This window comes from Phyllobates terribilis, unplaced genomic scaffold (assembly GCF_046119375.1).
Source record: "Phyllobates terribilis strain yellow unplaced genomic scaffold, ASM4611937v1 Scaffold_3__8_contigs__length_932513732, whole genome shotgun sequence".
Lineage (NCBI taxonomy): Eukaryota > Metazoa > Chordata > Amphibia > Anura > Dendrobatidae > Phyllobates > Phyllobates terribilis.
Genome location: NW_027362763.1, coordinates 6,653,808 through 6,672,329, shown reverse-complemented (window position 1 = coordinate 6,672,329; position 18,522 = coordinate 6,653,808). Strand labels below are relative to the sequence as shown.

The window sequence follows — 18,522 nt, the reverse complement described above, 5'->3', positions numbered from 1 at the left end:
CTCCCTTCAATTTGGTTTTCCATATACGTAGAAAAGGTTTGCTAGAAAGTTGCTTGCCCATATTTGTAAGCCAACATTCACCTTATGAATTCCACTTATGGTCTTCAAATTTGGCAAAAAGTAATCCGCACTTAAAAAAAAAAAAAAAAAAAAAAAAAAACGAAAGAGGATGCAATGGCACGTGTCACAGCATATGAAAATTGTTATGTGTTGTGGCAAGAAACTAAAAACAAGGTCATCAGGCATGGGGGATTAGCTCAAGTGGTAGAGCGCTCGCTTAGCATGCGAGAGGTAGCGGGATCGATGCCCGCATTCTCCAAATTTATCATTTATTGTTTTTTTCAGTTGGTAGAGCGATGATTCTTTTGCAAACTGCTCATGGCTCCCACAGCTAGACCTAGGAGGCTTTCCTCCATAGGCCAAACAAGCCTTCGATAGCTCAGCTGGTAGAGCGGAGGACTGTAGTTGTAAATTAGCAATCCTTAGGTCGCTGGTTCAATTCTGGCTCGAAGGACATTTTCTTCGTCCTATCTTATGTTTTGTACCTACTGGCAAACACACCACTGCTATGCTCCTTCTGTACGACTATAAAAAAAATCTAGTCCAGGAAACTTTCCTCCGTTGCACCTTGGGTTTTCAAAACGTAGGTGGCAGCAACATAGCCTTTACTTGCGGGACCTGCTGTGGGCCAAAGAGGAACGTTCTTCAACCGTAGCATGATACCCAAGCAAAAGACACCAACGTCCCTGGGTGAGCTTGAACCACCAACCTTTCGGTTAACAGCCGAACGCGCTAACCGATTGCGCCACAGAGACACAAGCCTCTACTTGATTTTCTGACAGCCTCAGCCAGGTCAAACACAATTTACGCAGATGATTTGCAAGAATAACATGATAAAAGAAAGCTATAGAAACAAAGAAACAATTGCAGAACCCTAGGAATACTCTAATAGCCCACAAATAAGCTCTTACTGATGAATTCCATCGCATGGACCTGAAGTCAGACAGTAATTAGGTTCTCCTCTTATCACCTGTAACCAGCAGCAGAGTGGCGCAGCGGAAGCGTGCTGGGCCCATAACCCAGAGGTCGATGGATCGAAACCATCCTCTGCTAAGTTATTGCTTTTTTTTATAGAATTCACCTTTACATTTTGCCAAAATGCTTCAGTCAAAGCAAGCGCGTTTCGGCTAAAAGAATAAAAATGAGCTCAAAAAATAAAAATGAGCTCAAAAATTAAACCAAACTAAAAAAGTCTAAAGCTTCTGCATGGGATTGTGCTACATTACAACTTCCTTCTACAAACTATTTAGGTTTATTTCACTCCCTTCAATTTGGTTTTCCATATACGTAGAAAAGGTTTGCTAGAAAGTTGCTTGCCCATATTTGTAAGCCAACATTCACCTTATGAATTCCACTTATGGTCTTCAACTTTGGCAAAAAGTAATCCGCACTTAAAAAAAAAAAAAAAAAAAAAAAAAAAACGAAAGAGGATGCAATGGCACGTGTCACAGCATATGAAAATTGTTATGTGTTGTGGCAAGAAACTAAAAACAAGGTCATCAGGCATGGGGGATTAGCTCAAGTGGTAGAGCGCTCGCTTAGCATGCGAGAGGTAGCGGGATCGATGCCCGCATTCTCCAAATTTATCATTTATTGTTTTTTTCAGTTGGTAGAGCGATGATTCTTTTGCAAACTGCTCATGGCTCCCACAGCTAGACCTAGGAGGCTTTCCTCCATAGGCCAAACAAGCCTTCGATAGCTCAGCTGGTAGAGCGGAGGACTGTAGTTGTAAATTAGCAATCCTTAGGTCGCTGGTTCAATTCCGGCTCGAAGGACATTTTCTTCGTCCTATCTTATGTTTTGTACCTACTGGCAAACACACCACTGCTATGCTCCTTCTGTACGACTATAAAAAAAATCTAGTCCAGGAAACTTTCCTCCGTTGCACCTTGGGTTTTCAAAACGTAGGTGGCAGCAACATAGCCTTTACTTGCGGGACCTGCTGTGGGCCAAAGAGGAACGTTCTTCAACCGTAGCATGATACCCAAGCAAAAGACACCAACGTCCCTGGGTGAGCTTGAACCACCAACCTTTCGGTTAACAGCCGAACGCGCTAACCGATTGCGCCACAGAGACACAAGCCTCTACTTGATTTTCTGACAGCCTCAGCCAGGTCAAACACAATTTACGCAGATGATTTGCAAGAATAACATGATAAAAGAAAGCTATAGAAACAAAGAAACAATTGCAGAACCCTAGGAATACTCTAATAGCCCACAAATAAGCTCTTACTGATGAATTCCATCGCATGGACCTGAAGTCAGACAGTAATTAGGTTCTCCTCTTATCACCTGTAACCAGCAGCAGAGTGGCGCAGCGGAAGCGTGCTGGGCCCATAACCCAGAGGTCGATGGATCGAAACCATCCTCTGCTAAGTTATTGCTTTTTTTTATAGAATTCACCTTTACATTTTGCCAAAATGCTTCAGTCAAAGCAAGCGCGTTTCGGCTAAAAGAATAAAAATGAGCTCAAAAAATAAAAATGAGCTCAAAAATTAAACCAAACTAAAAAAGTCTAAAGCTTCTGCATGGGATTGTGCTACATTACAACTTCCTTCTACAAACTATTTAGGTTTATTTCACTCCCTTCAATTTGGTTTTCCATATACGTAGAAAAGGTTTGCTAGAAAGTTGCTTGCCCATATTTGTAAGCCAACATTCACCTTATGAATTCCACTTATGGTCTTCAACTTTGGCAAAAAGTAATCCGCACTTAAAAAAAAAAAAAAAAAAAAAAAAAAAACGAAAGAGGATGCAATGGCACGTGTCACAGCATATGAAAATTGTTATGTGTTGTGGCAAGAAACTAAAAACAAGGTCATCAGGCATGGGGGATTAGCTCAAGTGGTAGAGCGCTCGCTTAGCATGCGAGAGGTAGCGGGATCGATGCCCGCATTCTCCAAATTTATCATTTATTGTTTTTTTCAGTTGGTAGAGCGATGATTCTTTTGCAAACTGCTCATGGCTCCCACAGCTAGACCTAGGAGGCTTTCCTCCATAGGCCAAACAAGCCTTCGATAGCTCAGCTGGTAGAGCGGAGGACTGTAGTTGTAAATTAGCAATCCTTAGGTCGCTGGTTCAATTCCGGCTCGAAGGACATTTTCTTCGTCCTATCTTATGTTTTGTACCTACTGGCAAACACACCACTGCTATGCTCCTTCTGTACGACTATAAAAAAAATCTAGTCCAGGAAACTTTCCTCCGTTGCACCTTGGGTTTTCAAAACGTAGGTGGCAGCAACATAGCCTTTACTTGCGGGACCTGCTGTGGGCCAAAGAGGAACGTTCTTCAACCGTAGCATGATACCCAAGCAAAAGACACCAACGTCCCTGGGTGGGCTTGAACCACCAACCTTTCGGTTAACAGCCGAACGCGCTAACCGATTGCGCCACAGAGACACAAGCCTCTACTTGATTTTCTGACAGCCTCAGCCAGGTCAAACACAATTTACGCAGATGATTTGCAAGAATAACATGATAAAAGAAAGCTATAGAAACAAAGAAACAATTGCAGAACCCTAGGAATACTCTAATAGCCCACAAATAAGCTCTTACTGATGAATTCCATCGCATGGACCTGAAGTCAGACAGTAATTAGGTTCTCCTCTTATCACCTGTAACCAGCAGCAGAGTGGCGCAGCGGAAGCGTGCTGGGCCCATAACCCAGAGGTCGATGGATCGAAACCATCCTCTGCTAAGTTATTGCTTTTTTTTATAGAATTCACCTTTACATTTTGCCAAAATGCTTCAGTCAAAGCAAGCGCGTTTCGGCTAAAAGAATAAAAATGAGCTCAAAAAATAAAAATGAGCTCAAAAATTAAACCAAACTAAAAAAGTCTAAAGCTTCTGCATGGGATTGTGCTACATTACAACTTCCTTCTACAAACTATTTAGGTTTATTTCACTCCCTTCAATTTGGTTTTCCATATACGTAGAAAAGGTTTGCTAGAAAGTTGCTTGCCCATATTTGTAAGCCAACATTCACCTTATGAATTCCACTTATGGTCTTCAACTTTGGCAAAAAGTAATCCGCACTTAAAAAAAAAAAAAAAAAAAAAAAAAAAACGAAAGAGGATGCAATGGCACGTGTCACAGCATATGAAAATTGTTATGTGTTGTGGCAAGAAACTAAAAACAAGGTCATCAGGCATGGGGGATTAGCTCAAGTGGTAGAGCGCTCGCTTAGCATGCGAGAGGTAGCGGGATCGATGCCCGCATTCTCCAAATTTATCATTTATTGTTTTTTTCAGTTGGTAGAGCGATGATTCTTTTGCAAACTGCTCATGGCTCCCACAGCTAGACCTAGGAGGCTTTCCTCCATAGGCCAAACAAGCCTTCGATAGCTCAGCTGGTAGAGCGGAGGACTGTAGTTGTAAATTAGCAATCCTTAGGTCGCTGGTTCAATTCCGGCTCGAAGGACATTTTCTTCGTCCTATCTTATGTTTTGTACCTACTGGCAAACACACCACTGCTATGCTCCTTCTGTACGACTATAAAAAAAATCTAGTCCAGGAAACTTTCCTCCGTTGCACCTTGGGTTTTCAAAACGTAGGTGGCAGCAACATAGCCTTTACTTGCGGGACCTGCTGTGGGCCAAAGAGGAACGTTCTTCAACCGTAGCATGATACCCAAGCAAAAGACACCAACGTCCCTGGGTGAGCTTGAACCACCAACCTTTCGGTTAACAGCCGAACGCGCTAACCGATTGCGCCACAGAGACACAAGCCTCTACTTGATTTTCTGACAGCCTCAGCCAGGTCAAACACAATTTACGCAGATGATTTGCAAGAATAACATGATAAAAGAAAGCTATAGAAACAAAGAAACAATTGCAGAACCCTAGGAATACTCTAATAGCCCACAAATAAGCTCTTACTGATGAATTCCATCGCATGGACCTGAAGTCAGACAGTAATTAGGTTCTCCTCTTATCACCTGTAACCAGCAGCAGAGTGGCGCAGCGGAAGCGTGCTGGGCCCATAACCCAGAGGTCGATGGATCGAAACCATCCTCTGCTAAGTTATTGCTTTTTTTTATAGAATTCACCTTTACATTTTGCCAAAATGCTTCAGTCAAAGCAAGCGCGTTTCGGCTAAAAGAATAAAAATGAGCTCAAAAAATAAAAATGAGCTCAAAAATTAAACCAAACTAAAAAAGTCTAAAGCTTCTGCATGGGATTGTGCTACATTACAACTTCCTTCTACAAACTATTTAGGTTTATTTCACTCCCTTCAATTTGGTTTTCCATATACGTAGAAAAGGTTTGCTAGAAAGTTGCTTGCCCATATTTGTAAGCCAACATTCACCTTATGAATTCCACTTATGGTCTTCAACTTTGGCAAAAAGTAATCCGCACTTAAAAAAAAAAAAAAAAAAAAAAAAAAAAACGAAAGAGGATGCAATGGCACGTGTCACAGCATATGAAAATTGTTATGTGTTGTGGCAAGAAACTAAAAACAAGGTCATCAGGCATGGGGGATTAGCTCAAGTGGTAGAGCGCTCGCTTAGCATGCGAGAGGTAGCGGGATCGATGCCCGCATTCTCCAAATTTATCATTTATTGTTTTTTTCAGTTGGTAGAGCGATGATTCTTTTGCAAACTGCTCATGGCTCCCACAGCTAGACCTAGGAGGCTTTCCTCCATAGGCCAAACAAGCCTTCGATAGCTCAGCTGGTAGAGCGGAGGACTGTAGTTGTAAATTAGCAATCCTTAGGTCGCTGGTTCAATTCCGGCTCGAAGGACATTTTCTTCGTCCTATCTTATGTTTTGTACCTACTGGCAAACACACCACTGCTATGCTCCTTCTGTACGACTATAAAAAAAATCTAGTCCAGGAAACTTTCCTCCGTTGCACCTTGGGTTTTCAAAACGTAGGTGGCAGCAACATAGCCTTTACTTGCGGGACCTGCTGTGGGCCAAAGAGGAACGTTCTTCAACCGTAGCATGATACCCAAGCAAAAGACACCAACGTCCCTGGGTGAGCTTGAACCACCAACCTTTCGGTTAACAGCCGAACGCGCTAACCGATTGCGCCACAGAGACACAAGCCTCTACTTGATTTTCTGACAGCCTCAGCCAGGTCAAACACAATTTACGCAGATGATTTGCAAGAATAACATGATAAAAGAAAGCTATAGAAACAAAGAAACAATTGCAGAACCCTAGGAATACTCTAATAGCCCACAAATAAGCTCTTACTGATGAATTCCATCGCATGGACCTGAAGTCAGACAGTAATTAGGTTCTCCTCTTATCACCTGTAACCAGCAGCAGAGTGGCGCAGCGGAAGCGTGCTGGGCCCATAACCCAGAGGTCGATGGATCGAAACCATCCTCTGCTAAGTTATTGCTTTTTTTTATAGAATTCACCTTTACATTTTGCCAAAATGCTTCAGTCAAAGCAAGCGCGTTTCGGCTAAAAGAATAAAAATGAGCTCAAAAAATAAAAATGAGCTCAAAAATTAAACCAAACTAAAAAAGTCTAAAGCTTCTGCATGGGATTGTGCTACATTACAACTTCCTTCTACAAACTATTTAGGTTTATTTCACTCCCTTCAATTTGGTTTTCCATATACGTAGAAAAGGTTTGCTAGAAAGTTGCTTGCCCATATTTGTAAGCCAACATTCACCTTATGAATTCCACTTATGGTCTTCAACTTTGGCAAAAAGTAATCCGCACTTAAAAAAAAAAAAAAAAAAAAAAAAAAAACGAAAGAGGATGCAATGGCACGTGTCACAGCATATGAAAATTGTTATGTGTTGTGGCAAGAAACTAAAAACAAGGTCATCAGGCATGGGGGATTAGCTCAAGTGGTAGAGCGCTCGCTTAGCATGCGAGAGGTAGCGGGATCGATGCCCGCATTCTCCAAATTTATCATTTATTGTTTTTTTCAGTTGGTAGAGCGATGATTCTTTTGCAAACTGCTCATGGCTCCCACAGCTAGACCTAGGAGGCTTTCCTCCATAGGCCAAACAAGCCTTCGATAGCTCAGCTGGTAGAGCGGAGGACTGTAGTTGTAAATTAGCAATCCTTAGGTCGCTGGTTCAATTCCGGCTCGAAGGACATTTTCTTCGTCCTATCTTATGTTTTGTACCTACTGGCAAACACACCACTGCTATGCTCCTTCTGTACGACTATAAAAAAAATCTAGTCCAGGAAACTTTCCTCCGTTGCACCTTGGGTTTTCAAAACGTAGGTGGCAGCAACATAGCCTTTACTTGCGGGACCTGCTGTGGGCCAAAGAGGAACGTTCTTCAACCGTAGCATGATACCCAAGCAAAAGACACCAACGTCCCTGGGTGAGCTTGAACCACCAACCTTTCGGTTAACAGCCGAACGCGCTAACCGATTGCGCCACAGAGACACAAGCCTCTACTTGATTTTCTGACAGCCTCAGCCAGGTCAAACACAATTTACGCAGATGATTTGCAAGAATAACATGATAAAAGAAAGCTATAGAAACAAAGAAACAATTGCAGAACCCTAGGAATACTCTAATAGCCCACAAATAAGCTCTTACTGATGAATTCCATCGCATGGACCTGAAGTCAGACAGTAATTAGGTTCTCCTCTTATCACCTGTAACCAGCAGCAGAGTGGCGCAGCGGAAGCGTGCTGGGCCCATAACCCAGAGGTCGATGGATCGAAACCATCCTCTGCTAAGTTATTGCTTTTTTTTATAGAATTCACCTTTACATTTTGCCAAAATGCTTCAGTCAAAGCAAGCGCGTTTCGGCTAAAAGAATAAAAATGAGCTCAAAAAATAAAAATGAGCTCAAAAATTAAACCAAACTAAAAAAGTCTAAAGCTTCTGCATGGGATTGTGCTACATTACAACTTCCTTCTACAAACTATTTAGGTTTATTTCACTCCCTTCAATTTGGTTTTCCATATACGTAGAAAAGGTTTGCTAGAAAGTTGCTTGCCCATATTTGTAAGCCAACATTCACCTTATGAATTCCACTTATGGTCTTCAACTTTGGCAAAAAGTAATCCGCACTTAAAAAAAAAAAAAAAAAAAAAAAAAAAACGAAAGAGGATGCAATGGCACGTGTCACAGCATATGAAAATTGTTATGTGTTGTGGCAAGAAACTAAAAACAAGGTCATCAGGCATGGGGGATTAGCTCAAGTGGTAGAGCGCTCGCTTAGCATGCGAGAGGTAGCGGGATCGATGCCCGCATTCTCCAAATTTATCATTTATTGTTTTTTTCAGTTGGTAGAGCGATGATTCTTTTGCAAACTGCTCATGGCTCCCACAGCTAGACCTAGGAGGCTTTCCTCCATAGGCCAAACAAGCCTTCGATAGCTCAGCTGGTAGAGCGGAGGACTGTAGTTGTAAATTAGCAATCCTTAGGTCGCTGGTTCAATTCCGGCTCGAAGGACATTTTCTTCGTCCTATCTTATGTTTTGTACCTACTGGCAAACACACCACTGCTATGCTCCTTCTGTACGACTATAAAAAAAATCTAGTCCAGGAAACTTTCCTCCGTTGCACCTTGGGTTTTCAAAACGTAGGTGGCAGCAACATAGCCTTTACTTGCGGGACCTGCTGTGGGCCAAAGAGGAACGTTCTTCAACCGTAGCATGATACCCAAGCAAAAGACACCAACGTCCCTGGGTGGGCTTGAACCACCAACCTTTCGGTTAACAGCCGAACGCGCTAACCGATTGCGCCACAGAGACACAAGCCTCTACTTGATTTTCTGACAGCCTCAGCCAGGTCAAACACAATTTACGCAGATGATTTGCAAGAATAACATGATAAAAGAAAGCTATAGAAACAAAGAAACAATTGCAGAACCCTAGGAATACTCTAATAGCCCACAAATAAGCTCTTACTGATGAATTCCATCGCATGGACCTGAAGTCAGACAGTAATTAGGTTCTCCTCTTATCACCTGTAACCAGCAGCAGAGTGGCGCAGCGGAAGCGTGCTGGGCCCATAACCCAGAGGTCGATGGATCGAAACCATCCTCTGCTAAGTTATTGCTTTTTTTTATAGAATTCACCTTTACATTTTGCCAAAATGCTTCAGTCAAAGCAAGCGCGTTTCGGCTAAAAGAATAAAAATGAGCTCAAAAAATAAAAATGAGCTCAAAAATTAAACCAAACTAAAAAAGTCTAAAGCTTCTGCATGGGATTGTGCTACATTACAACTTCCTTCTACAAACTATTTAGGTTTATTTCACTCCCTTCAATTTGGTTTTCCATATACGTAGAAAAGGTTTGCTAGAAAGTTGCTTGCCCATATTTGTAAGCCAACATTCACCTTATGAATTCCACTTATGGTCTTCAACTTTGGCAAAAAGTAATCCGCACTTAAAAAAAAAAAAAAAAAAAAAAAAAAAAACGAAAGAGGATGCAATGGCACGTGTCACAGCATATGAAAATTGTTATGTGTTGTGGCAAGAAACTAAAAACAAGGTCATCAGGCATGGGGGATTAGCTCAAGTGGTAGAGCGCTCGCTTAGCATGCGAGAGGTAGCGGGATCGATGCCCGCATTCTCCAAATTTATCATTTATTGTTTTTTTCAGTTGGTAGAGCGATGATTCTTTTGCAAACTGCTCATGGCTCCCACAGCTAGACCTAGGAGGCTTTCCTCCATAGGCCAAACAAGCCTTCGATAGCTCAGCTGGTAGAGCGGAGGACTGTAGTTGTAAATTAGCAATCCTTAGGTCGCTGGTTCAATTCCGGCTCGAAGGACATTTTCTTCGTCCTATCTTATGTTTTGTACCTACTGGCAAACACACCACTGCTATGCTCCTTCTGTACGACTATAAAAAAAATCTAGTCCAGGAAACTTTCCTCCGTTGCACCTTGGGTTTTCAAAACGTAGGTGGCAGCAACATAGCCTTTACTTGCGGGACCTGCTGTGGGCCAAAGAGGAACGTTCTTCAACCGTAGCATGATACCCAAGCAAAAGACACCAACGTCCCTGGGTGAGCTTGAACCACCAACCTTTCGGTTAACAGCCGAACGCGCTAACCGATTGCGCCACAGAGACACAAGCCTCTACTTGATTTTCTGACAGCCTCAGCCAGGTCAAACACAATTTACGCAGATGATTTGCAAGAATAACATGATAAAAGAAAGCTATAGAAACAAAGAAACAATTGCAGAACCCTAGGAATACTCTAATAGCCCACAAATAAGCTCTTACTGATGAATTCCATCGCATGGACCTGAAGTCAGACAGTAATTAGGTTCTCCTCTTATCACCTGTAACCAGCAGCAGAGTGGCGCAGCGGAAGCGTGCTGGGCCCATAACCCAGAGGTCGATGGATCGAAACCATCCTCTGCTAAGTTATTGCTTTTTTTTATAGAATTCACCTTTACATTTTGCCAAAATGCTTCAGTCAAAGCAAGCGCGTTTCGGCTAAAAGAATAAAAATGAGCTCAAAAAATAAAAATGAGCTCAAAAATTAAACCAAACTAAAAAAGTCTAAAGCTTCTGCATGGGATTGTGCTACATTACAACTTCCTTCTACAAACTATTTAGGTTTATTTCACTCCCTTCAATTTGGTTTTCCATATACGTAGAAAAGGTTTGCTAGAAAGTTGCTTGCCCATATTTGTAAGCCAACATTCACCTTATGAATTCCACTTATGGTCTTCAACTTTGGCAAAAAGTAATCCGCACTTAAAAAAAAAAAAAAAAAAAAAAAAAAAACGAAAGAGGATGCAATGGCACGTGTCACAGCATATGAAAATTGTTATGTGTTGTGGCAAGAAACTAAAAACAAGGTCATCAGGCATGGGGGATTAGCTCAAGTGGTAGAGCGCTCGCTTAGCATGCGAGAGGTAGCGGGATCGATGCCCGCATTCTCCAAATTTATCATTTATTGTTTTTTTCAGTTGGTAGAGCGATGATTCTTTTGCAAACTGCTCATGGCTCCCACAGCTAGACCTAGGAGGCTTTCCTCCATAGGCCAAACAAGCCTTCGATAGCTCAGCTGGTAGAGCGGAGGACTGTAGTTGTAAATTAGCAATCCTTAGGTCGCTGGTTCAATTCCGGCTCGAAGGACATTTTCTTCGTCCTATCTTATGTTTTGTACCTACTGGCAAACACACCACTGCTATGCTCCTTCTGTACGACTATAAAAAAAATCTAGTCCAGGAAACTTTCCTCCGTTGCACCTTGGGTTTTCAAAACGTAGGTGGCAGCAACATAGCCTTTACTTGCGGGACCTGCTGTGGGCCAAAGAGGAACGTTCTTCAACCGTAGCATGATACCCAAGCAAAAGACACCAACGTCCCTGGGTGAGCTTGAACCACCAACCTTTCGGTTAACAGCCGAACGCGCTAACCGATTGCGCCACAGAGACACAAGCCTCTACTTGATTTTCTGACAGCCTCAGCCAGGTCAAACACAATTTACGCAGATGATTTGCAAGAATAACATGATAAAAGAAAGCTATAGAAACAAAGAAACAATTGCAGAACCCTAGGAATACTCTAATAGCCCACAAATAAGCTCTTACTGATGAATTCCATCGCATGGACCTGAAGTCAGACAGTAATTAGGTTCTCCTCTTATCACCTGTAACCAGCAGCAGAGTGGCGCAGCGGAAGCGTGCTGGGCCCATAACCCAGAGGTCGATGGATCGAAACCATCCTCTGCTAAGTTATTGCTTTTTTTTATAGAATTCACCTTTACATTTTGCCAAAATGCTTCAGTCAAAGCAAGCGCGTTTCGGCTAAAAGAATAAAAATGAGCTCAAAAAATAAAAATGAGCTCAAAAATTAAACCAAACTAAAAAAGTCTAAAGCTTCTGCATGGGATTGTGCTACATTACAACTTCCTTCTACAAACTATTTAGGTTTATTTCACTCCCTTCAATTTGGTTTTCCATATACGTAGAAAAGGTTTGCTAGAAAGTTGCTTGCCCATATTTGTAAGCCAACATTCACCTTATGAATTCCACTTATGGTCTTCAACTTTGGCAAAAAGTAATCCGCACTTAAAAAAAAAAAAAAAAAAAAAAAAAAAACGAAAGAGGATGCAATGGCACGTGTCACAGCATATGAAAATTGTTATGTGTTGTGGCAAGAAACTAAAAACAAGGTCATCAGGCATGGGGGATTAGCTCAAGTGGTAGAGCGCTCGCTTAGCATGCGAGAGGTAGCGGGATCGATGCCCGCATTCTCCAAATTTATCATTTATTGTTTTTTTCAGTTGGTAGAGCGATGATTCTTTTGCAAACTGCTCATGGCTCCCACAGCTAGACCTAGGAGGCTTTCCTCCATAGGCCAAACAAGCCTTCGATAGCTCAGCTGGTAGAGCGGAGGACTGTAGTTGTAAATTAGCAATCCTTAGGTCGCTGGTTCAATTCCGGCTCGAAGGACATTTTCTTCGTCCTATCTTATGTTTTGTACCTACTGGCAAACACACCACTGCTATGCTCCTTCTGTACGACTATAAAAAAAATCTAGTCCAGGAAACTTTCCTCCGTTGCACCTTGGGTTTTCAAAACGTAGGTGGCAGCAACATAGCCTTTACTTGCGGGACCTGCTGTGGGCCAAAGAGGAACGTTCTTCAACCGTAGCATGATACCCAAGCAAAAGACACCAACGTCCCTGGGTGGGCTTGAACCACCAACCTTTCGGTTAACAGCCGAACGCGCTAACCGATTGCGCCACAGAGACACAAGCCTCTACTTGATTTTCTGACAGCCTCAGCCAGGTCAAACACAATTTACGCAGATGATTTGCAAGAATAACATGATAAAAGAAAGCTATAGAAACAAAGAAACAATTGCAGAACCCTAGGAATACTCTAATAGCCCACAAATAAGCTCTTACTGATGAATTCCATCGCATGGACCTGAAGTCAGACAGTAATTAGGTTCTCCTCTTATCACCTGTAACCAGCAGCAGAGTGGCGCAGCGGAAGCGTGCTGGGCCCATAACCCAGAGGTCGATGGATCGAAACCATCCTCTGCTAAGTTATTGCTTTTTTTTATAGAATTCACCTTTACATTTTGCCAAAATGCTTCAGTCAAAGCAAGCGCGTTTCGGCTAAAAGAATAAAAATGAGCTCAAAAAATAAAAATGAGCTCAAAAATTAAACCAAACTAAAAAAGTCTAAAGCTTCTGCATGGGATTGTGCTACATTACAACTTCCTTCTACAAACTATTTAGGTTTATTTCACTCCCTTCAATTTGGTTTTCCATATACGTAGAAAAGGTTTGCTAGAAAGTTGCTTGCCCATATTTGTAAGCCAACATTCACCTTATGAATTCCACTTATGGTCTTCAACTTTGGCAAAAAGTAATCCGCACTTAAAAAAAAAAAAAAAAAAAAAAAAAAAACGAAAGAGGATGCAATGGCACGTGTCACAGCATATGAAAATTGTTATGTGTTGTGGCAAGAAACTAAAAACAAGGTCATCAGGCATGGGGGATTAGCTCAAGTGGTAGAGCGCTCGCTTAGCATGCGAGAGGTAGCGGGATCGATGCCCGCATTCTCCAAATTTATCATTTATTGTTTTTTTCAGTTGGTAGAGCGATGATTCTTTTGCAAACTGCTCATGGCTCCCACAGCTAGACCTAGGAGGCTTTCCTCCATAGGCCAAACAAGCCTTCGATAGCTCAGCTGGTAGAGCGGAGGACTGTAGTTGTAAATTAGCAATCCTTAGGTCGCTGGTTCAATTCCGGCTCGAAGGACATTTTCTTCGTCCTATCTTATGTTTTGTACCTACTGGCAAACACACCACTGCTATGCTCCTTCTGTACGACTATAAAAAAAATCTAGTCCAGGAAACTTTCCTCCGTTGCACCTTGGGTTTTCAAAACGTAGGTGGCAGCAACATAGCCTTTACTTGCGGGACCTGCTGTGGGCCAAAGAGGAACGTTCTTCAACCGTAGCATGATACCCAAGCAAAAGACACCAACGTCCCTGGGTGAGCTTGAACCACCAACCTTTCGGTTAACAGCCGAACGCGCTAACCGATTGCGCCACAGAGACACAAGCCTCTACTTGATTTTCTGACAGCCTCAGCCAGGTCAAACACAATTTACGCAGATGATTTGCAAGAATAACATGATAAAAGAAAGCTATAGAAACAAAGAAACAATTGCAGAACCCTAGGAATACTCTAATAGCCCACAAATAAGCTCTTACTGATGAATTCCATCGCATGGACCTGAAGTCAGACAGTAATTAGGTTCTCCTCTTATCACCTGTAACCAGCAGCAGAGTGGCGCAGCGGAAGCGTGCTGGGCCCATAACCCAGAGGTCGATGGATCGAAACCATCCTCTGCTAAGTTATTGCTTTTTTTTATAGAATTCACCTTTACATTTTGCCAAAATGCTTCAGTCAAAGCAAGCGCGTTTCGGCTAAAAGAATAAAAATGAGCTCAAAAAATAAAAATGAGCTCAAAAATTAAACCAAACTAAAAAAGTCTAAAGCTTCTGCATGGGATTGTGCTACATTACAACTTCCTTCTACAAACTATTTAGGTTTATTTCACTCCCTTCAATTTGGTTTTCCATATACGTAGAAAAGGTTTGCTAGAAAGTTGCTTGCCCATATTTGTAAGCCAACATTCACCTTATGAATTCCACTTATGGTCTTCAACTTTGGCAAAAAGTAATCCGCACTTAAAAAAAAAAAAAAAAAAAAAAAAAAAACGAAAGAGGATGCAATGGCACGTGTCACAGCATATGAAAATTGTTATGTGTTGTGGCAAGAAACTAAAAACAAGGTCATCAGGCATGGGGGATTAGCTCAAGTGGTAGAGCGCTCGCTTAGCATGCGAGAGGTAGCGGGATCGATGCCCGCATTCTCCAAATTTATCATTTATTGTTTTTTTCAGTTGGTAGAGCGATGATTCTTTTGCAAACTGCTCATGGCTCCCACAGCTAGACCTAGGAGGCTTTCCTCCATAGGCCAAACAAGCCTTCGATAGCTCAGCTGGTAGAGCGGAGGACTGTAGTTGTAAATTAGCAATCCTTAGGTCGCTGGTTCAATTCCGGCTCGAAGGACATTTTCTTCGTCCTATCTTATGTTTTGTACCTACTGGCAAACACACCACTGCTATGCTCCTTCTGTACGACTATAAAAAAAATCTAGTCCAGGAAACTTTCCTCCGTTGCACCTTGGGTTTTCAAAACGTAGGTGGCAGCAACATAGCCTTTACTTGCGGGACCTGCTGTGGGCCAAAGAGGAACGTTCTTCAACCGTAGCATGATACCCAAGCAAAAGACACCAACGTCCCTGGGTGGGCTTGAACCACCAACCTTTCGGTTAACAGCCGAACGCGCTAACCGATTGCGCCACAGAGACACAAGCCTCTACTTGATTTTCTGACAGCCTCAGCCAGGTCAAACACAATTTACGCAGATGATTTGCAAGAATAACATGATAAAAGAAAGCTATAGAAACAAAGAAACAATTGCAGAACCCTAGGAATACTCTAATAGCCCACAAATAAGCTCTTACTGATGAATTCCATCGCATGGACCTGAAGTCAGACAGTAATTAGGTTCTCCTCTTATCACCTGTAACCAGCAGCAGAGTGGCGCAGCGGAAGCGTGCTGGGCCCATAACCCAGAGGTCGATGGATCGAAACCATCCTCTGCTAAGTTATTGCTTTTTTTTATAGAATTCACCTTTACATTTTGCCAAAATGCTTCAGTCAAAGCAAGCGCGTTTCGGCTAAAAGAATAAAAATGAGCTCAAAAAATAAAAATGAGCTCAAAAATTAAACCAAACTAAAAAAGTCTAAAGCTTCTGCATGGGATTGTGCTACATTACAACTTCCTTCTACAAACTATTTAGGTTTATTTCACTCCCTTCAATTTGGTTTTCCATATACGTAGAAAAGGTTTGCTAGAAAGTTGCTTGCCCATATTTGTAAGCCAACATTCACCTTATGAATTCCACTTATGGTCTTCAACTTTGGCAAAAAGTAATCCGCACTTAAAAAAAAAAAAAAAAAAAAACGAAAGAGGATGCAATGGCACGTGTCACAGCATATGAAAATTGTTATGTGTTGTGGCAAGAAACTAAAAACAAGGTCATCAGGCATGGGGGATTAGCTCAAGTGGTAGAGCGCTCGCTTAGCATGCGAGAGGTAGCGGGATCGATGCCCGCATTCTCCAAATTTATCATTTATTGTTTTTTTCAGTTGGTAGAGCGATGATTCTTTTGCAAACTGCTCATGGCTCCCACAGCTAGACCTAGGAGGCTTTCCTCCATAGGCCAAGCAAGCCTTCGATAGCTCAGCTGGTAGAGCGGAGGACTGTAGTTGTAAATTAGCAATCCTTAGGTCGCTGGTTCAATTCCGGCTCGAAGGACATTTTCTTCGTCCTATCTTATGTTTTGTACCTACTGGCAAACACACCACTGCTATGCTCCTTCTGTACGACTATAAAAAAAATCTAGTCCAGGAAACTTTCCTCCGTTGCACCTTGGGTTTTCAAAACGTAGGTGGCAGCAACATAGCCTTTACTTGCGGGACCTGCTGTGGGCCAAAGAGGAACGTTCTTCAACCGTAGCATGATACCCAAGCAAAAGACACCAACGTCCCTGGGTGAGCTTGAACCACCAACCTTTCGGTTAACAGCCGAACGCGCTAACCGATTGCGCCACAGAGACACAAGCCTCTACTTGATTTTCTGACAGCCTCAGCCAGGTCAAACACAATTTACGCAGATGATTTGCAAGAATAACATGATAAAAGAAAGCTATAGAAACAAAGAAACAATTGCAGAACCCTAGGAATACTCTAATAGCCCACAAATAAGCTCTTACTGATGAATTCCATCGCATGGACCTGAAGTCAGACAGTAATTAGGTTCTCCTCTTATCACCTGTAACCAGCAGCAGAGTGGCGCAGCGGAAGCGTGCTGGGCCCATAACCCAGAGGTCGATGGATCGAAACCATCCTCTGCTAAGTTATTGCTTTTTTTTATAGAATTCACCTTTACATTTTGCCAAAATGCTTCAGTCAAAGCAAGCGCGTTTCGGCTAAAAGAATAAAAATGAGCTCAAAAAATAAAAATGAGCTCAAAAATTAAACCAAACTAAAAAAGTCTAAAGCTTCTGCATGGGATTGTGCTACATTACAACTTCCTTCTACAAACTATTTAGGTTTATTTCACTCCCTTCAATTTGGTTTTCCATATACGTAGAAAAGGTTTGCTAGAAAGTTGCTTGCCCATATTTGTAAGCCAACATTCACCTTATGAATTCCACTTATGGTCTTCAACTTTGGCAAAAAGTAATCCGCACTTAAAAAAAAAAAAAAAAAAAAAAAAAAAACGAAAGAGGATGCAATGGCACGTGTCACAGCATATGAAAATTGTTATGTGTTGTGGCAAGAAACTAAAAACAAGGTCATCAGGCATGGGGGATTAGCTCAAGTGGTAGAGCGCTCGCTTAGCATGCGAGAGGTAGCGGGATCGATGCCCGCATTCTCCAAATTTATCATTTATTGTTTTTTTCAGTTGGTAGAGCGATGATTCTTTTGCAAACTGCTCATGGCTCCCACAGCTAGACCTAGGAGGCTTTCCTCCATAGGCCAAACAAGCCTTCGATAGCTCAGCTGGTAGAGCGGAGGACTGTAGTTGTAAATTAGCAATCCTTAGGTCGCTGGTTCAATTCCGGCTCGAAGGACATTTTCTTCGTCCTATCTTATGTTTTGTACCTACTGGCAAACACACCACTGCTATGCTCCTTCTGTACGACTATAAAAAAAATCTAGTCCAGGAAACTTTCCTCCGTTGCACCTTGGGTTTTCAAAACGTAGGTGGCAGCAACATAGCCTTTACTTGCGGGACCTGCTGTGGGCCAAAGAGGAACGTTCTTCAACCGTAGCATGATACCCAAGCAAAAGACACCAACGTCCCTGGGTGAGCTTGAACCACCAACCTTTCGGTTAACAGCCGAACGCGCTAACCGATTGCGCCACAGAGACACAAGCCTCTACTTGATTTTCTGACAGCCTCAGCCAGGTCAAACACAATTTACGCAGATGATTTGCAAGAATAACATGATAAAAGAAAGCTATAGAAACAAAGAAACAATTGCAGAACCCTAGGAATACTCTAATAGCCCACAAATAAGCTCTTACTGATGAATTCCATCGCATGGACCTGAAGTCAGACAGTAATTAGGTTCTCCTCTTATCACCTGTAACCAGCAGCAGAGTGGCGCAGCGGAAGCGTGCTGGGCCCATAACCCAGAGGTCGATGGATCGAAACCATCCTCTGCTAAGTTATTGCTTTTTTTTATAGAATTCACCTTTACATTTTGCCAAAATGCTTCAGTCAAAGCAAGCGCGTTTCGGCTAAAAGAATAAAAATGAGCTCAAAAAATAAAAATGAGCTCAAAAATTAAACCAAACTAAAAAAGTCTAAAGCTTCTGCATGGGATTGTGCTACATTACAACTTCCTTCTACAAACTATTTAGGTTTATTTCACTCCCTTCAATTTGGTTTTCCATATACGTAGAAA

At 42.1% G+C, this 18,522-nt stretch overlaps 42 non-coding genes across 42 annotated transcripts; 28 read left to right on the top strand and 14 right to left on the bottom strand.

Annotated features, from left to right (window-relative positions):
• Positions 1 to 246: 246 nt before the first annotated feature.
• TRNAA-AGC (transfer RNA alanine (anticodon AGC)) lies at positions 247 to 319 on the top strand. Its single transcript has one exon. It is a non-coding gene; the product is annotated as a tRNA-Ala (tRNA).
• Positions 320 to 428: 109 nt separating this feature from the next.
• Positions 429 to 514, top strand: TRNAY-GUA (transfer RNA tyrosine (anticodon GUA)). The gene is given in 2 exon segments: positions 429 to 465; positions 479 to 514. It is a non-coding gene; the product is annotated as a tRNA-Tyr (tRNA).
• Positions 515 to 741: 227 nt separating this feature from the next.
• On the bottom strand, positions 742 to 815 carry TRNAN-GUU (transfer RNA asparagine (anticodon GUU)). The gene has a single exon. It is a non-coding gene; the product is annotated as a tRNA-Asn (tRNA).
• A 752-nt stretch (positions 816 to 1,567) lies between these two features.
• TRNAA-AGC (transfer RNA alanine (anticodon AGC)) lies at positions 1,568 to 1,640 on the top strand. Its single transcript has one exon. It is a non-coding gene; the product is annotated as a tRNA-Ala (tRNA).
• A 109-nt stretch (positions 1,641 to 1,749) lies between these two features.
• TRNAY-GUA (transfer RNA tyrosine (anticodon GUA)) lies at positions 1,750 to 1,835 on the top strand. The gene is given in 2 exon segments: positions 1,750 to 1,786; positions 1,800 to 1,835. It is a non-coding gene; the product is annotated as a tRNA-Tyr (tRNA).
• A 227-nt stretch (positions 1,836 to 2,062) lies between these two features.
• TRNAN-GUU (transfer RNA asparagine (anticodon GUU)) lies at positions 2,063 to 2,136 on the bottom strand. Its single transcript has one exon. It is a non-coding gene; the product is annotated as a tRNA-Asn (tRNA).
• A 752-nt stretch (positions 2,137 to 2,888) lies between these two features.
• On the top strand, positions 2,889 to 2,961 carry TRNAA-AGC (transfer RNA alanine (anticodon AGC)). The gene has a single exon. It is a non-coding gene; the product is annotated as a tRNA-Ala (tRNA).
• A 109-nt stretch (positions 2,962 to 3,070) lies between these two features.
• On the top strand, positions 3,071 to 3,156 carry TRNAY-GUA (transfer RNA tyrosine (anticodon GUA)). The gene is given in 2 exon segments: positions 3,071 to 3,107; positions 3,121 to 3,156. It is a non-coding gene; the product is annotated as a tRNA-Tyr (tRNA).
• A 227-nt stretch (positions 3,157 to 3,383) lies between these two features.
• Positions 3,384 to 3,457, bottom strand: TRNAN-GUU (transfer RNA asparagine (anticodon GUU)). The gene has a single exon. It is a non-coding gene; the product is annotated as a tRNA-Asn (tRNA).
• A 752-nt stretch (positions 3,458 to 4,209) lies between these two features.
• On the top strand, positions 4,210 to 4,282 carry TRNAA-AGC (transfer RNA alanine (anticodon AGC)). The gene has a single exon. It is a non-coding gene; the product is annotated as a tRNA-Ala (tRNA).
• A 109-nt stretch (positions 4,283 to 4,391) lies between these two features.
• Positions 4,392 to 4,477, top strand: TRNAY-GUA (transfer RNA tyrosine (anticodon GUA)). The gene is given in 2 exon segments: positions 4,392 to 4,428; positions 4,442 to 4,477. It is a non-coding gene; the product is annotated as a tRNA-Tyr (tRNA).
• A 227-nt stretch (positions 4,478 to 4,704) lies between these two features.
• On the bottom strand, positions 4,705 to 4,778 carry TRNAN-GUU (transfer RNA asparagine (anticodon GUU)). Its single transcript has one exon. It is a non-coding gene; the product is annotated as a tRNA-Asn (tRNA).
• Positions 4,779 to 5,531: 753 nt separating this feature from the next.
• TRNAA-AGC (transfer RNA alanine (anticodon AGC)) lies at positions 5,532 to 5,604 on the top strand. Its single transcript has one exon. It is a non-coding gene; the product is annotated as a tRNA-Ala (tRNA).
• A 109-nt stretch (positions 5,605 to 5,713) lies between these two features.
• Positions 5,714 to 5,799, top strand: TRNAY-GUA (transfer RNA tyrosine (anticodon GUA)). Its single transcript is given in 2 exon segments — positions 5,714 to 5,750; positions 5,764 to 5,799. It is a non-coding gene; the product is annotated as a tRNA-Tyr (tRNA).
• A 227-nt stretch (positions 5,800 to 6,026) lies between these two features.
• Positions 6,027 to 6,100, bottom strand: TRNAN-GUU (transfer RNA asparagine (anticodon GUU)). The gene has a single exon. It is a non-coding gene; the product is annotated as a tRNA-Asn (tRNA).
• Positions 6,101 to 6,852: 752 nt separating this feature from the next.
• Positions 6,853 to 6,925, top strand: TRNAA-AGC (transfer RNA alanine (anticodon AGC)). The gene has a single exon. It is a non-coding gene; the product is annotated as a tRNA-Ala (tRNA).
• A 109-nt stretch (positions 6,926 to 7,034) lies between these two features.
• On the top strand, positions 7,035 to 7,120 carry TRNAY-GUA (transfer RNA tyrosine (anticodon GUA)). The gene is given in 2 exon segments: positions 7,035 to 7,071; positions 7,085 to 7,120. It is a non-coding gene; the product is annotated as a tRNA-Tyr (tRNA).
• Positions 7,121 to 7,347: 227 nt separating this feature from the next.
• Positions 7,348 to 7,421, bottom strand: TRNAN-GUU (transfer RNA asparagine (anticodon GUU)). Its single transcript has one exon. It is a non-coding gene; the product is annotated as a tRNA-Asn (tRNA).
• Positions 7,422 to 8,173: 752 nt separating this feature from the next.
• Positions 8,174 to 8,246, top strand: TRNAA-AGC (transfer RNA alanine (anticodon AGC)). The gene has a single exon. It is a non-coding gene; the product is annotated as a tRNA-Ala (tRNA).
• Positions 8,247 to 8,355: 109 nt separating this feature from the next.
• On the top strand, positions 8,356 to 8,441 carry TRNAY-GUA (transfer RNA tyrosine (anticodon GUA)). The gene is given in 2 exon segments: positions 8,356 to 8,392; positions 8,406 to 8,441. It is a non-coding gene; the product is annotated as a tRNA-Tyr (tRNA).
• A 227-nt stretch (positions 8,442 to 8,668) lies between these two features.
• On the bottom strand, positions 8,669 to 8,742 carry TRNAN-GUU (transfer RNA asparagine (anticodon GUU)). The gene has a single exon. It is a non-coding gene; the product is annotated as a tRNA-Asn (tRNA).
• A 753-nt stretch (positions 8,743 to 9,495) lies between these two features.
• TRNAA-AGC (transfer RNA alanine (anticodon AGC)) lies at positions 9,496 to 9,568 on the top strand. The gene has a single exon. It is a non-coding gene; the product is annotated as a tRNA-Ala (tRNA).
• Positions 9,569 to 9,677: 109 nt separating this feature from the next.
• On the top strand, positions 9,678 to 9,763 carry TRNAY-GUA (transfer RNA tyrosine (anticodon GUA)). Its single transcript is given in 2 exon segments — positions 9,678 to 9,714; positions 9,728 to 9,763. It is a non-coding gene; the product is annotated as a tRNA-Tyr (tRNA).
• A 227-nt stretch (positions 9,764 to 9,990) lies between these two features.
• Positions 9,991 to 10,064, bottom strand: TRNAN-GUU (transfer RNA asparagine (anticodon GUU)). The gene has a single exon. It is a non-coding gene; the product is annotated as a tRNA-Asn (tRNA).
• Positions 10,065 to 10,816: 752 nt separating this feature from the next.
• Positions 10,817 to 10,889, top strand: TRNAA-AGC (transfer RNA alanine (anticodon AGC)). The gene has a single exon. It is a non-coding gene; the product is annotated as a tRNA-Ala (tRNA).
• Positions 10,890 to 10,998: 109 nt separating this feature from the next.
• TRNAY-GUA (transfer RNA tyrosine (anticodon GUA)) lies at positions 10,999 to 11,084 on the top strand. The gene is given in 2 exon segments: positions 10,999 to 11,035; positions 11,049 to 11,084. It is a non-coding gene; the product is annotated as a tRNA-Tyr (tRNA).
• Positions 11,085 to 11,311: 227 nt separating this feature from the next.
• On the bottom strand, positions 11,312 to 11,385 carry TRNAN-GUU (transfer RNA asparagine (anticodon GUU)). Its single transcript has one exon. It is a non-coding gene; the product is annotated as a tRNA-Asn (tRNA).
• Positions 11,386 to 12,137: 752 nt separating this feature from the next.
• On the top strand, positions 12,138 to 12,210 carry TRNAA-AGC (transfer RNA alanine (anticodon AGC)). Its single transcript has one exon. It is a non-coding gene; the product is annotated as a tRNA-Ala (tRNA).
• Positions 12,211 to 12,319: 109 nt separating this feature from the next.
• On the top strand, positions 12,320 to 12,405 carry TRNAY-GUA (transfer RNA tyrosine (anticodon GUA)). The gene is given in 2 exon segments: positions 12,320 to 12,356; positions 12,370 to 12,405. It is a non-coding gene; the product is annotated as a tRNA-Tyr (tRNA).
• Positions 12,406 to 12,632: 227 nt separating this feature from the next.
• TRNAN-GUU (transfer RNA asparagine (anticodon GUU)) lies at positions 12,633 to 12,706 on the bottom strand. Its single transcript has one exon. It is a non-coding gene; the product is annotated as a tRNA-Asn (tRNA).
• Positions 12,707 to 13,458: 752 nt separating this feature from the next.
• TRNAA-AGC (transfer RNA alanine (anticodon AGC)) lies at positions 13,459 to 13,531 on the top strand. The gene has a single exon. It is a non-coding gene; the product is annotated as a tRNA-Ala (tRNA).
• Positions 13,532 to 13,640: 109 nt separating this feature from the next.
• TRNAY-GUA (transfer RNA tyrosine (anticodon GUA)) lies at positions 13,641 to 13,726 on the top strand. Its single transcript is given in 2 exon segments — positions 13,641 to 13,677; positions 13,691 to 13,726. It is a non-coding gene; the product is annotated as a tRNA-Tyr (tRNA).
• A 227-nt stretch (positions 13,727 to 13,953) lies between these two features.
• Positions 13,954 to 14,027, bottom strand: TRNAN-GUU (transfer RNA asparagine (anticodon GUU)). Its single transcript has one exon. It is a non-coding gene; the product is annotated as a tRNA-Asn (tRNA).
• A 752-nt stretch (positions 14,028 to 14,779) lies between these two features.
• On the top strand, positions 14,780 to 14,852 carry TRNAA-AGC (transfer RNA alanine (anticodon AGC)). Its single transcript has one exon. It is a non-coding gene; the product is annotated as a tRNA-Ala (tRNA).
• A 109-nt stretch (positions 14,853 to 14,961) lies between these two features.
• TRNAY-GUA (transfer RNA tyrosine (anticodon GUA)) lies at positions 14,962 to 15,047 on the top strand. Its single transcript is given in 2 exon segments — positions 14,962 to 14,998; positions 15,012 to 15,047. It is a non-coding gene; the product is annotated as a tRNA-Tyr (tRNA).
• A 227-nt stretch (positions 15,048 to 15,274) lies between these two features.
• TRNAN-GUU (transfer RNA asparagine (anticodon GUU)) lies at positions 15,275 to 15,348 on the bottom strand. The gene has a single exon. It is a non-coding gene; the product is annotated as a tRNA-Asn (tRNA).
• Positions 15,349 to 16,093: 745 nt separating this feature from the next.
• TRNAA-AGC (transfer RNA alanine (anticodon AGC)) lies at positions 16,094 to 16,166 on the top strand. Its single transcript has one exon. It is a non-coding gene; the product is annotated as a tRNA-Ala (tRNA).
• Positions 16,167 to 16,275: 109 nt separating this feature from the next.
• TRNAY-GUA (transfer RNA tyrosine (anticodon GUA)) lies at positions 16,276 to 16,361 on the top strand. Its single transcript is given in 2 exon segments — positions 16,276 to 16,312; positions 16,326 to 16,361. It is a non-coding gene; the product is annotated as a tRNA-Tyr (tRNA).
• A 227-nt stretch (positions 16,362 to 16,588) lies between these two features.
• On the bottom strand, positions 16,589 to 16,662 carry TRNAN-GUU (transfer RNA asparagine (anticodon GUU)). Its single transcript has one exon. It is a non-coding gene; the product is annotated as a tRNA-Asn (tRNA).
• A 752-nt stretch (positions 16,663 to 17,414) lies between these two features.
• Positions 17,415 to 17,487, top strand: TRNAA-AGC (transfer RNA alanine (anticodon AGC)). The gene has a single exon. It is a non-coding gene; the product is annotated as a tRNA-Ala (tRNA).
• A 109-nt stretch (positions 17,488 to 17,596) lies between these two features.
• Positions 17,597 to 17,682, top strand: TRNAY-GUA (transfer RNA tyrosine (anticodon GUA)). Its single transcript is given in 2 exon segments — positions 17,597 to 17,633; positions 17,647 to 17,682. It is a non-coding gene; the product is annotated as a tRNA-Tyr (tRNA).
• Positions 17,683 to 17,909: 227 nt separating this feature from the next.
• TRNAN-GUU (transfer RNA asparagine (anticodon GUU)) lies at positions 17,910 to 17,983 on the bottom strand. The gene has a single exon. It is a non-coding gene; the product is annotated as a tRNA-Asn (tRNA).
• Positions 17,984 to 18,522: the final 539 nt, after the last annotated feature.